Genomic DNA, 10118 nt, shown 5'->3' with positions numbered 1-10118 from the left:
GTCTCTTTAGTCTTTACATCAGTGCATTGGTGTGTTTTAATAGGCAGGTTTTCATGTTTGTACATTAGATTAGATTTAGATTAGATTCATCTTTATTGTCATTACACAAGTACAAGGCAACGAAATGCAGTTTAGGTCTAACCAGCAGTGCAATAGCAGCAAGTGCAGGATACAGGTATCAGTTATAAAGTGCAGTTATAGAGAAACTATGGTGATATTTACAGATGGATGTACTATCAACATTATATACAGGTGTATTAGCTATGAATAGAGATTTTTAATAAATGATTATATGTACAGGATGCTATTGTCACGAATACCAGCGATCATAACTCCCAGATTGCTGGATCTCACACACAAACACACATAGACTACAATTCCGCCATTAATAGACTACATATTCAGTCATGCCACACACATACTCGCACCTGCTCCAAGTCTCTACTTATTACACACGCACCACCTGAGCATTGTCAAAGACTGAGTACAGACACTTTTTAAACCGCACACACTCTCACTTCCATTGCTGAGTCTTGTTTTCTGTAAAGTGACGTTACAACGCGGTTCCCTTAGTCTTGTTCCTCCGTGTTTTGATCTTTGCCTGGTTTCCCTTTCTCCTTGTCTGCCGCCTGTTTACCGACCCCTCGCCTGATACATTTGACTACGAGTCTGGACTGCCTTTATACATCTGTTTGCACCTGTGTTGATCTTTGCTTCCCTGACTTCGAATAAACCTGCACGTGGATCCAAACCTCAGTCGTCTCTGTCACTCCCAGTGTTACAGATATTAATAATCAGAAGTGTGCAGATAAACATAATTACAAATGTATATGCACAGTGTTTGTGTACATGATTACAGATGTCCATGTGCAGAGGAGTGACATTACTATATGAAATAACAAAACTGGCTCATTCTGATTCCTGAGAGATCAATAATATAAAATGAGTCAAATTACTGTAAGCCGCAGGCCAGAAACCAGTTCTATTGCATTACTTTATTATAGAGTATTGTTTTCTGAATGTTAACAAAGTTTTGGTTTAAAAGTACACTCATTAATTCTCAAAAATCACTAATGTCTTATACTGACAGCAAGGGTCAGTGTGTGTCACCATCGATTATGGTGCAGGTTAAATCCACATGTTGGTTGTAATGTAGACACGTTATGAAGAGTGCTGGACTAACTCATTGTTTTAATAGTATGTCATGAGCTTTCTTTAACTGACTCATTTCTTCTGTGTTGGACATTGAGCTTCAGTGCTGATATTAATCACAAAAGAAGATGAGGTGGCCTGATCCAGCACTGCTCCAGAGGCACCGGCTGCTGCACAGGTACAGACGCAGCATGCAGCACTGAGGAGCGGCCATCTCTACAGGTACAGAGAGGGTTTATTCCTTACCTTTTGAAATTGGGAATGGTTCTGCAGAAGACATGTCAGTGTTTATTATGTGAACAGTTAGTTTATAATATAAAGATTTCAATGTTTAAGTGTAATCTTGAGTGTTTAAATGCATATTTATTGATATTAATAAATAAAAACATGTTTAAATACATATGTGTGTGTGTTTCTGTTCCTCTGTGGGGGCACTACTTTTGGCCAGCAGCGGCCCTGTGTGTGTGTGTGTGTGTGTCAGTGAGGAGTGTTTGCTGATGGCGGTTTTATTGCTGCACTTCTCCTCCATCAGTCAAAGTGAATCGAGCGTCTACAGTGTGAACACACACACACACACACACACATACAAACACTCACTGCAGCAAAGTCTGAAGTCACACACACACATACATACAAACACTCACTGCAGTCACACACTTTGGGGTCACATGCACACAAACACACACATTTTTAGCAGTAAGTACACACACACACAAACACAACAACTGTGCATCTGTTTATCAGCTGAACTGTGTGTGTGTGTGTGTGTGTGTGTGTGTGTGTGTGTGTGTGTGTGTCAGTGAAGAGTGTTTGCTGATGGCGGTTTTATTGCTGCATTTCTCCTCAATCAGTCAAAGTGAATCGAGCGTTTGCAGTGTGAACACACACACACACGCGCACACACACACACACAGCTGCGCAGGTTAATGTGGATTAATGGCGCCTCCGGGAACAAAAGCCTGATCTCAGTCAGTCTGCAGACGCTCAAAAAGCCTTTCAGTGAAACACAGCTCATACAGCTGCCATCACTAAACACATTCAGAGCGTCTGCAGCGTTCAGCGCTCGCTTTATTATTATTATTATTATTATTACACGTCTACCCAACACAACACACACTTCACCCTCAGCACAGAAATCAACACACTTCATCTGGGGAGGAATTAAGTGCATCTTTAATTGAGGATGTTCTGCTCTGTCATTCACATGCAGATGTGTTTAGTGTATTTTTACCAGCAGGATCTCACATTCACAGCTCTTTACCTATGAGCTGTAGTCTGATCACATCACATTACATCTTATAGCTTACACATTTATGGTACCGTATTTCTTTTGGATTACATTTGGATTACTTTTGGGAAGTCACATATATTCAAGTAGAAGAAAAAAAACGGAGTATTCTGTAATATAATCTCCTAGATTACACATTTATGGTACTGTAATTAGAGTACTTTTGGATTACATTTGGATTACTTTTGTCCTAATCCTTATTTGGCATCAAATACATTGACGTAGGAGAAAAAAACAGAATGACGAACGTATATAAGCAACAGGTTTATTATGAACACAATATAAACATTGAATTTACTGCCATTGTTTTAATATATTCTGTGGTATAACCTTATAAATTACACATTAATGGTACCGTATTTTTTGGGGATTACATTTGGATTACTTTTGGGAAGTCACATATATTCAAGTAAGAGAAAAAAAACCCTGAGTATTCTATAATATAAACTCCTAATTACACATTTATGGTACTGTAATTAGAGTACTTTTGGATTACATTTGGATTACTTTTGGGAAGTCACATATTCAAGTAGAAGAAAAAAAACAGAGTATTCTGTAATATAATCTCCTAATTACACATTTATGGTACTGTAAGACTACTTTTGGATTACATTTGGATTACTTTTGGGAAGTCACATATATTCAAGTAGGAGAAAAAAAACCTGAGTATTCTATAATATAATCTCCTAATTACACATTTATGATACTGTAATTAGAGTACTTTTGGATTACATTTGGATTACTTTTGTGCTGGCGGTTCATTCCACTGTGGCGGCCCCAGATTTATAAAGGGACTAAGCTGAAAAGAAAATGAATAAATGAATTACTTTTGTGCTAATCTTCATTTGGCATCAAATAGATTGACGTAGGAGAAAAACACCAGAATGACGAACGTAAATAAGCGACAGGTTTATTATGAACACAATATAAACATTAAAAAAAGAAAAATATTGAGAATTTACTGCCATGGTCTTATATATTCTGTGGTATAACCTTATAGGTTACACATTTATGCAACCATATTTTTTGGATTACATTTGAATTACTTTTGGGAATATTCAATTATATTATACCCCCCCCCCCCCCCACCCCCGAGTATTCTGTAATATAATCTTCTAGATTACACATTTATGAGTACTTTTGGATTACATTTTTTGTAGCAACAAAAATATTAAAGTAGGAGAAAAAACAAGAAGAATCAAGAAAGTATATAAGCGACAGGTTAATTATGAAAAAAATATAAACAAAAAAGTATAAAATATAAAAAAATTAAGACGTGTTAATAATATGCAATCATGTAATCCATAAAAGTAACTAATCCAATTACAAGTGTTTTAAAAAGTAGTTTACTCTTATTACATGTACTTGACTTTTGTAATCTGATTAAGGAATCCAAATTTCTATATTTTACCAAAAAAAAAAAAAACAAGATCTACCATTTAGTGCTGGTGGATTACCTATTAACTGTAGACAAATTACATGACAAAAAAATATAATGTTGGTATAATGTTGTAGATTACACATTTATTGTACCATAATTTTGGATTACATTTGGATTACTTTTGTGCTAACCGTTATTTGGCATCAAATATATTGAGGTTGGAGAAAAAACACAAAGAATCAAGAACATAAGCGACAGGTTTATTATGAGAAAAAATACATACAAAAAGAAGGAAAACTGAAAAACAATGACTTTTAAGTAACTGTGGTAATACTAAATTATCCATAAAATGTAACTGTAGTCTGATTATAAGTATTTAAAAAAGAAGTTTACTCTAATTATAAGTTTTTATATTTATTGTTATTATATATTATATTATTATTATTATTATTATGATTGTTATTATTATCCTAATCTCCTAGATTACACATTTATGGTACCGTAAATTGGGTACTTTTGGATTACATTTGGATTACTTTTGTGCTAATCCTTATTTGATGTCACATATTTTGAAGTAAGAGAAAAAAAATCATGAAGAATCATTCATTCATTTTCCTTTAGCTTAGTCTCTTTATTTATCAGGGGTCACCACAGCGGAATGAACCGCCAACTATTTCAGCATATGTTTTACACAGCGGATGCCCTTCCAGCCGCAACCCAGTACTGGGAAACACCCATACACACTCATTCACACACACACACACACACACATACACTACGGCCAATTTAGTTGATCAATCCCCCTATAGCTCATGTGTTTGGACTGTGGGGGAAACCGGAGCACCCGGAGGAAACCCACACCAACATGGGGAAAACATGCAAACTCCACACAGAAACACCCACTGACCCAGCTGGGACTCGAACCAGCCACTTTCTTGTTGTAAGACCACATCGCTAACCACTGAGCCACCATGCCGCCCCCAGTAGTAACATATAATCTATTAAATGTAACTGTAGTCTGAATAAGTATTTTAAAAAGTAGTTTACTCTAATTATAAATCTGTTAATAGAATCTGCTAGATTACACATTTATAGTACCGTAACTGAGTACTTTTGGATTACATTTGGATTACTTTTGTGCTAATCCTTATTTGAGGTCACATATTCTGAAGCAGGAGGAAAAAATCACAAAGAATCACAAACGTACATGAGCGACAGGTTCATTATATAAAAATCACAGCGCTGAGAATCTAAAAATCTGAGAATTGATGAATTGTGAGCAACTTTCTGCCATTGTGTGAATAATATGTAATCATGTAATCCATAAAAAGTAACTGTAATCCGATTACGAGTATTTTGAAAAGCAATTTGCTCCAATTACTTGATATTTGTGATTACCGTACATAATCCAGATCACATATCACCCTTGATTATTAAAAGCAAACAGCATAAAAACACAATATGAAGCTGATAATAATTATAAATATGTCTTAATGATCACATAATCATATTAGAAGGATTTCTGAATGATTGTGCAACACTTAAGAATATAATCTGCAATATATTACAGATTATTAAGTATTATATATTCATATATATATTCATGCCAAAGCAGATATTGGAAATGACATTAATATGTACATTTGAGACCAATAATAATGAAATCAGGAATAACTTGCAAATGTTGTAGCATGCAAACAAATACTCAGAAAGCTCAGTTAAAAAGTGCACGCAAGAACTAAATAATTAATCAATCAGCTAAATAATCTAAATAATTAAAAATAACAATTATGCAATCTGTATCCACAGCCTTTACATTTCATTATACGGAGCTCAGCGTAAATGAGGACACCTACTTGTGAAAAGGAATTATTTTATTCATTTTTTAGTGAATACACACAAAATAATGTGGTGCAATTAAATAAAACAGTTTTATTAAACAGTTTAAAATAAGAGTTTGGTCACCGAACATCTTTAGAAATAGAAAGATGAGACCAAGAGTTTCAACGACATTTTAGATATGGTTTATTTTTCTCTTGATTTTTCCTGTTTATTATTATTTAATTCAATATTTTCCTCTACATGTTGATTAAAAAGGTAATCTTCAGTGTTTTTGTTAGATTACTTCATCAGTTTAGTCTTTAGTACTGACTAATCTAATGTGTATGCACAAACATATCATTATAAAGCATCCTTCAGAAAAGAATTGTGAGAGGTGAACTCATTTAAGCTGCGCACTGATCATTCATTTTAAATAGCTTTTACATACAGAGGAACATTATAATATAAACTTTGACATTTTCCTCTGAGGGATTCAGCATGTTCAGCTGCACACACCAGACAGACAATTAACAACACCTTCATCTACACTCGTTTAGCAGTTATTTCATCTGTCAAAATGAGCATAAAATGGGAAAATAGCATGTAAACTCACCGTTGATGAACTTGAGTCGGTGTATGAGTGGAGTGAGTGAGTGTGTGTGTGAGTGTGTGTCCACCTGCACGAGTGACTGTGAGGAAATGAGTCTCCGCAGCATCAGCGGCACGAGGAAACACAGCATCTCGTATCCAGGCAACCAGAGAGAGAGAGAGAGAGGAGAGAGATGGAGAGAGAGAGAGAGAGAGAGAGAGAGAGGGCGAGCGAGAGATCCTCCTCTGAGATTACACATGGAAAATATTCCTCCCTAAATGTGGCTAAATGTAAAGTCCAGTGATGGGGATAACACATTACAAGTAATGCCAGTTATGAAATAATATTAGTCTTGATAATATATATATATATATAAATACAGTTGAAGTCAGATTTGTTAGTCCACTGTATATTTCCCCTCCAATTTCTGTTTAACAGAGAGCAGATTTCTCCAACACATCTCTAATCATAATAGTGTTAATAACTCATCTCTAATAACTGATTTATTTTCTCTTTGCCATGATGACAGTAAATAATATTAGACTAGATATTCTTCAAGACACTTCTATACAGCTTAAAGTGACATTTAAAGGCTTCACTAGGGTAATTAGGGTAAAGTTAGGGTAATTAGGCAAGTCATTGTATAACAGTGGTTTATTCTGGAGACAATCCAAAACTAATATTGATGAAGGGGGCTAATAATATTGACCTTAAGATGGCATTAAAACAATTAAAACTGCTTTTATTCTAGCTGAAATAAAACAAATCAGACTTTCTCCAGAAGAACAAATATTATCAGACATACTGTGAACATTTCCTGAATCTGTTCAACATCATTTGGGAAACATTTGAAGAAGAAAACACAGGAGAGCGAATCATTTTGACTTTTTTAACAGCTGTATTTATATTATAATTAATACCATGTTAGGTTTAAGAATGTCCTTAATGTTGCTATTATGTTATATAACGTTATTTATGAAATGTTGTTTTTAGACTGTATTTTTTGTTATAATAAAGTTCTTTGAAATGTTTTCCTAAATGTTCAGTCTCATAATAATGCTCTCAGATTGATACTTAAAAGATTATTAGAAAATTCCATCCACATTTTATTAATAATCTATTATATGAATATTCTACCAACATTTAACATTTCTCTAATGTTCTCAGTAAGTTATTAAATGTAATTCAATGTTTGAATGTTATTTTTTTGGTCATAATAAATTTTTGTTTAAACATTTTAATAACTTTTCATGTTTAATAAAGTTTGAATGTTCTCAGAATGGCGACGCAGTGGTGCAGTAGGTAGTGCTGGTGCCTCACAGCAAGAAGGTTGCTGGTTCAAGTCTCGGCTAGGTCAGTTGGTGTTTCTGTGTGGAGTTTGCATGTTCTCCCCGTGTTGGTGTGGGTTTCCTCTGGGTGCTCCTGTTTCCCCTTACTAAACTAGATCACTGTAGGACAATAAATAAGTGAATTTAAATGGGATATATTAAGCTATTTATCGTTATTACTGTATAGTTAATTTGGTTTTCATATAAAAACTAGGTGGCTGCACGTTCGCCTCACAGCCAGAAGGTTGCTGATTCGAGCCTGTGTTTGCATGTTCTCCCTGTGTTGGCGTGGGTTTCCTCCGGTTTCCCCCACAGTCCAAAGAAATGTGGTACAGGTGAATTGGGTAGGCTAAATTGTCTGTGGTGTGAATGAGAGTGTATGGATGTTTCCCAGAGATGGGTTGTGGCTGGAAAAACATATGCTGGATAAGTTGGCGATTCATTCCGCTGTGGCGACCCTGGATTAATAAAGGAACTAAGCTGAAAAGAGAATGACTGAATGTTCTCAGAATGTTATTTTAACCATTATTTAAACATTCCATGCACATTATATTGATGTTTTAAGAAAGACGTTATGAGAACAGTCTAAAAATATTATTGTAATATTCTATGTGCTTTAATTTAAGGAACATTATGGAAAGTTCTGAGAGTTTTCTCTGTTAGGTGCAAATGCAACCCCAGCTCAATCTGAATACGTACCCCTGTATACGTTTCTGGAGAGCGCCAAATATGTCCCAGGAGCTACGTTTCTTTCCAGGTTATGTACACTTTTTCAGATCTCTAATTTCTCTTGCGAATGCCATTCATGCCTTCTGTTCTCACGTAAATCCACCTGAGGCAGCTGCCGAGCGACTGACCGACCGCCTGACTGACCCAACCACTCCCTTCCCTAAACATAATTGACAGTGTTTTCAAAAGCAATCCAGAAAAGTAAAGAGCTTGCGGCCGCCTGATTTTGACCACATTCTCACCCTGTTATTTACTTGTTTGTTTTATTTTTGGCTTTTGTTTTTGTCTTACCTGCTGTCTGGAACCGTTCTTCACCAGACTTGAACCCCATCATCACGGTCATCTCCTCTGTGCATCTCAAATCCGCCGACGTATGCGGCGAGCCACTGGACAAACTTATAACATTAAAAAAGCCGTCCATATGGAGGTAAGCGGTCAGCTGATATCGTGAATAGGAATGGCGTCATACCGCCCCGTAGCTTTCGTTTTAAAGATGAAATGCAGCCATACGTACCTCTGGCTACATAATTCACGATCTTCAGAAATGTATACAGGGCTACGCTTTCAGAATGAGACTATGTTGCGCAAACCTTTATATTTTAATATGGAAATATAAAAACAACGGATAAACAAAAGAGCAGAAGGTGATGTTTACAAAATAAAACCAAAAACAAAGTAATAATAATAATAATATTAATAATAATAATAATAACAAAAAAAACAATGTGGCCTAACAGAAAGAAGGTCGCTGGTTCGAGTCCCGACTGGGTCAGTTGGTGTTTCTGTGTGGAGTTTGCATGTTCTCCCTGTGTTAGCGTGGGTTTCCTCTGGGTGTATGTATTCCTCCGAGTGTGTATGGGTGTTTCCCAGTACTGGGTTGCGGCTGGAAGGGCATCTGCGTAAAACATATACTGGAATAGTTGGTGGTTCATTCTGCTGTGGTAACCTCTGATGAATAAGGGACTAAGCTGAAGGAAAATGAATGAATGAACAACTCATTCAGTAGTCTACACTGTTTTTGTCTTGTGTGCTTTTCTAAGCCAGTCATTTCTTCAAAAATCTCCATTTTCCATAATTAAGTTGTACATTTTTATCTGTGTTTTTATTCTTCATTGATAAGCTGTTCAATACAGACATAGCATGAGTTTGTCTGATCAATACAAGCTCATCGAGAGAAACTGACAGACTGCAGCGTCTAGCTTTAATATGAGCAGTTTATTCATCATCAGTAAGACAAGAAACACTTGACACACACACTCCACAGCTCCATATACACTCACATCAGAGTAAACGAGTGAGGTAAAGCAGCCCTGCGGTGCAGTAATTCAGCAGCTGATTGACATTACAGGAGTGTTTCATCTGTGATTGTTTTTAACGCACGTCGTTTCTGCTGTCGGCTGGATAATAATCGATCACCCGCTGCCGGTCCAGAATGCTGGATTCATCATCAAAATCATTTCAGGGATTATAGCATTCTTAGGCTCCACGGGAGATCTGGAGGTTTGGGTTTCTTAGTTCAGTTGCTCGTACTCTTAAGCATGCTTAAAGGGGTCATGAAGTGAATAAGTGAGCTTAATCGCTTGGTATTTTCTCCAGAGTTTAGTGTTCTCGTCAGCTGTTGATGATGTTGTTTTTCAGTCTGGGAATCGATTACAAGTGTGAGAGTGATTGACACTGCTGTGCATGTGACTTTAAAAATTATTAGTTATAGTTACTACTGTTCACAGTCAGTCAGTTTTGCATAAGAGGTCTCCTTTAAGACGAGTTTCCATGCTGCTGTCTGGTAAAGTCAACTTTTCACATCTGATTTTTCATGCAAATCGCTGGCAA

This window comes from Danio aesculapii, chromosome 6, assembly GCF_903798145.1.
Source record: "Danio aesculapii chromosome 6, fDanAes4.1, whole genome shotgun sequence".
NCBI lineage: Eukaryota > Metazoa > Chordata > Actinopteri > Cypriniformes > Danionidae > Danio > Danio aesculapii.
The sequence above is the reverse complement of the archived record's forward strand: the minus strand, read 5'-3'. Positions refer to the sequence as shown.